Raw genomic sequence first — 5,046 nt, 5'->3', positions numbered from 1 at the left:
AAGGTAAATATTATTATTATTTGATGACAGGCTGGTTAAAGTGACTAGCAGTGTCCCGTTCATTGTTGAAAGGTTGGTTTAAAAGTATTTTATCTTTCTTTAGGTCTCTCAATTATGTTTACAATTTCTCTGTCACATTCCCAGTCCATCACAGGGCAACACAGAGACACACAGGACATATAACCCCCTTTCCACTGCCTCAGTCTGCCGAGATCTACTCCACTCTGCCTGCTTTACGAGCATTTTAGCAACAGTTTTTTTTCAGGGCCACGGGTTTCTCCGGCCCTGTTCAGGAGCAGGGTCAAACCGAGCGGACTTGAGCGAAGTGTGTGTGTGTGTGTGTGTAAAGATGTATATGTATGCAAATGTGCATGTATGCTTATGTACATATGTTTATACATGCATAAATATCACATATGTAAATGTCTGCCATGTTGTTGTTCCTCTGCAAATAGTTTTGTTATACTTGTTTATTCTTCTATTATACAACTTGCATTTGATTTGTTTATTCTCTATTAGATATTTCCACATCTACTGATCTCCACTGTATGTTTGTCCTTTTGTAGCACTCTGTCACCAAAGCCAATTCCTCGTACATGTAGAATACTACTTGGAAATTAAGCTCATTCTGGTTCTGATCACCAAAAAGGAAAAACTAAATAAAAATCAAAGGTATTTTATTTGGCAAATATCCAAAGTTCAGCTGTGAATTATTTTTTAATAGACCAAGAAACTGTTAATACTGCATGACATCAGTACAACTAGCCAAAATGTATCTGGGTTCTATTAATATGTTCTAATGGTAAATATTTATACATGCCATGTTCCGACTAGATCAGCTTTGCATATCTGTGAAAGCTGACCGCAGTTGCAAGGTTGTATCAAGCCTCTCCCTTTATCCTGATTTGCCTTCAGCCAAAAGATGTACAAGCCTGAGCCTCCACAGCAGCAGGAAGGTTTGCATCTAGATTTGTGATGCTACAACAATCAGCCACAATTTGCATCACAGACCTGGCTAATATAATGAGCACCAGAGGCTAACAGCAGGTTTGCAAGTAATGTCTTCAGCTGAGTGTTCCTTAACTCTAAGGTGTAATTACAAACAAAATCATTTTGGCTTTAGATCATGACACAGTACGGCAACATCTTTATCAAAAGTACACAATGATATAGCTACATGTCTTTTGATCAAAAGTCCCCCATGGTTGTTATTTTGTTGGATCTTACAGTAGCCTTTGACACAGTGGTTCACTTTTTATTTGTAAGATAGAACTCCATGATTAAAAAATTTACCTCTTTTGGGGCTCCTCTCACAAACCCCCACTTTTTATCCTTTTGTATTTTTTATATTTCATATTATATTTATATTTTGGATCCAGCCACTTGGAGCTATTATAACTCAGCATCAGTTATTCTTCCACTGTTACGCCGATGACCTACTGATCTACTTGTCCTTCAAGGGTGACGGATTAAAGGCAGAGAACAAATTTTGTCATAATGTATGTTTCAATGACAATAAAGATGATGATTATTATTATTTGGAGCAGAGCAGGTCCTTGAGGTCTTTGAGCTTTTATTGGATGTTCCAAGCAACAAGCTTAAATACGGGGGTGAATTAGCCTTTTTAGTACTGGCACCCACACTCTGGAGCTAGCTTCCTTGGGACCTTAATGCCATCACCGAAACAGGCCTTTATAAAATCAAATAAAAGACACGCTAGGTCAGAAAGGCTTTCAGTGTTGCTTAGCACATTTTTTTTTTTACTTAATTATTTCATTTTCTGTCATCTTTTTAAGTGTTATCATTTTATTGTACGCTTTGGTGCCCTTATTTGGATGTTTTAAAGTGCTTTTTGTCTCACCACATATGTTAGGAGCACATGACAACAATCCATTAAAAAAATATTGTTTTTGTTTCTGTTAACAAGTCTATATTAAAACATTTTAATTGTGATCTTTTTGGGCTTGTAGAAATGCTTAACACTGTAATTGTCCCCACCTCGCTACTAGTAGGCAGCATGTTCTTTCAAACTCAACAGCATGCGCATGACTACAGACACTCGCTGTTTAAAAAGGCACATCATTAAATAAACTTTCAGAACTGAAATGTTGTTATGGATGGACAACAAGGCTCAGCTGTTGCTTCAGATGTCTTTGAATTATGAAACCAACACTGTGTTTTTTTTTAAACTGGTGAGCATCTGTTATGCTGTGCGTGTGTGTGTGTGTGTGTGCATTCATTTCTAATGATTGCAGTCCCACTGTATGTCCAAACACTTTGGTTATTTCTATGCTATACTGACTTCTATTTTGAATTCTCCCTTAAATGATATCCCCCTGTCATTTTTCCCTGCTGAAATGTGTGAAATTGTGTTCTATACAAGTTAGTCCATTGTGTAACTGCAGACCTAACTGTGTACACGGATACAGGTAAACTTAGCAATTTACAGTAAAACTAGGGTTTGCCGTGGTAGTTCTTTGATACAGGAAAATTATGAAGATTGCCATTTGATGAAAATGTAGCTGCAATGAAATATTTCAGACTGGTATGTGGTACATTTCCCTCCTAAAGATCAGTGACAGACTCAATTCAGGATAAATCTTCTATGACAACACAAAAGCTTTGGTTGTGGATTAAAGGGGGGAGAGATAAAGGAAGTAGACCAAAACAGTTTCTTTAAAGCATTTTTAAAAATAAACTTTAAACCATAAAGCAGAAACAGAGCAGTAAAAAATGGACAAATTCCACCACACAACAATTTAAGAAGGGGTGAGGTAAATCTATTTGATCTGTCCTCTGCTTTTGACTCGGTCGACCATAAAATTCTGTTAAATTGTCTACAAAATGGATTTCTTCCTATCTGATCAACAGAACATTTTTCATGTGTGTAAATGATATCATGACTGAAGTCATACCTCTGTTGCATGGCGTCCCTCAGGGCTCGATCCTAGGTCCACTTTTGTTTCTTTTGTATATCAGTTCCCTTTGGGAAGAATATCAGCAGCAGCTTTAAAAATGTGTCTTACAGTTTGTATGCTGATGATATTCAATTGTACTGCTCCATCAATGACTCAGAGTTAAACACTTTAGAAGACATGTTACATTGTGTTGCTTGTATTAAGGAATGGCTTACCAACAATTCTTCAGTTGAACTCTAGTAAGACTAAAACTCTGATCATTGCCCCAAAACAGAGAGTTTCTGAGATCAAACAACACCACGGTTCCCTGGGCTCCTCATCTCAGCCCAGTCTAAGAAACTTTGGTGTTCTTTTTGACCAGTCAATGTCCTGGATTCCCATTCAAAACTTTTAGTTAAAAATTGCTTTCATCACTTGAGAAATATCTCTAAATTTAGGGCAATAATTTAAAAATCGGACCTGTGTATGATTATTTGTGCTTCTTATTTCCTCTCATTTACATTATTGTAACTCTTTATCTTTGTTTTAACAAATCAGCCCTCATTCGTCTCTAATTGGTCCAGAAGGCTGCAGCAAGGCTTTTAACAGGAACAAACAGAAGGGCCCACATCACACTGGTCTTATCCTCTTTACATTAGACTTAGACTTAGACAACTTTATTTGTCATTTTATATGCACAGAGTTCGTACAGAACGAAATTACATTTGCATACAGCTGGAAAAATCACAGTAAATTGCAGTAAAATTACAGTAAATTACAGGATAAGGTGCAGTGGTGATTTTTGTGAAATGTAAACAATCTCAACATTGGCTACCTGTCAAATTTAGAATTGATTTTAAAGTTTTAGTTTTGATTTTTAGAGCTTTTAATACACCTCAGACCTTTTAATCACTTACTTTTCTGGCCGCACTCTCCGGTCCTCGGCCCAAAACCTTCTGACGGTCCCTAAGACCCGGTTTAAAACCCGAGGGGACCTGTCCTTCCCAGCTGTAGCCCCCAGGCTGTGGAATGCTCTGCCCCTGTCTCTCCGTGTGGCCAACTCTATTGAATCCTTTAAAAATTAGCTGGAGATACTTTTATTTAGACAAGCGTTTTCTTAAATGTATGTATTTTTGATGTTATCCTTTTAAACTGTTCTTGTGATATTTCTATTTGGTATTTATTACACTCTGTAAAGTACTTTGTGATTTTTTATCTGTGGAAGGTGCTATGTAAATAAAGCTTTCTGACTTACTTACAATATAGATGTATTTAATGTGGCTAAAAACCTTTCTGTTTATTTGACTGCAGTTTAATATTTTTTATATTAACATGTTCTCTCGCCTCCACAATGACTGAGATAACAGATCTCATTTATAGGTGTAAATATTAACTCTGTCCCTGAAAAAAACCTGAAGATGGTGCGGTTTGCCCCGGGAACCGCCAGCAACACTCTTCAACGCACAATTTCGAAGCACAGAGTTCAGACAGGATGTGCTTATTTTATTATTAGATGTGTAATCCAGATAGATTATCCTGGGTGGATTAATCCTTAAAAATATCCAAGACAACCTTGCATGTACACATATAGAAAGATTTACATTTTATTATTTTATTTAGGTTTCAATTGTAATGATGTATGATAATTTTGATAATTAACTTTTGAATCTCACACAGCTCGGTCACAGTGCACTCACTGCATACAGACAGAGGATAAAGGGAGGAATGAAACAAAGATAAATAAAATAGGAATAAAAGGGGACTTTAAGAGTAGCAAACATACTGGAATCCACAGCATGTGGCACCCAAACAAAATATGAAGTCAAAATATAGCAGCATATAATGATAACATTTTACAGCTGTCAAAATTTAAGTTAGAGGAACAATGTGTGACTGATGCATAAAAAAACATGTCTAATTGAGGGCTGCTTAAATAAGTAAGTAAGATAAGTAAGTAAGATGGCAGCTTTGGTTTAGTCTGTAAAAATGTTTTGTGATTCTTTGCAAAGTGTCACTGATTGCTAGTTCACCAAAGGCTCCTAAAATATAACTTTAGAAGCTGGTAATATTACTCTCAATGTCTTTGTGTATTTAGCCATAAGGTTCTGTGAGGTTGGAATAATTTAGAGCAGATCAGATAATTTTCTCT

This window comes from Fundulus heteroclitus, chromosome 20 (assembly GCF_011125445.2).
Source record: "Fundulus heteroclitus isolate FHET01 chromosome 20, MU-UCD_Fhet_4.1, whole genome shotgun sequence".
Classification (NCBI taxonomy): Eukaryota; Metazoa; Chordata; class Actinopteri; order Cyprinodontiformes; family Fundulidae; genus Fundulus; species Fundulus heteroclitus.
The sequence above is the reverse complement of the archived record's forward strand: the minus strand, read 5'-3'. Positions refer to the sequence as shown.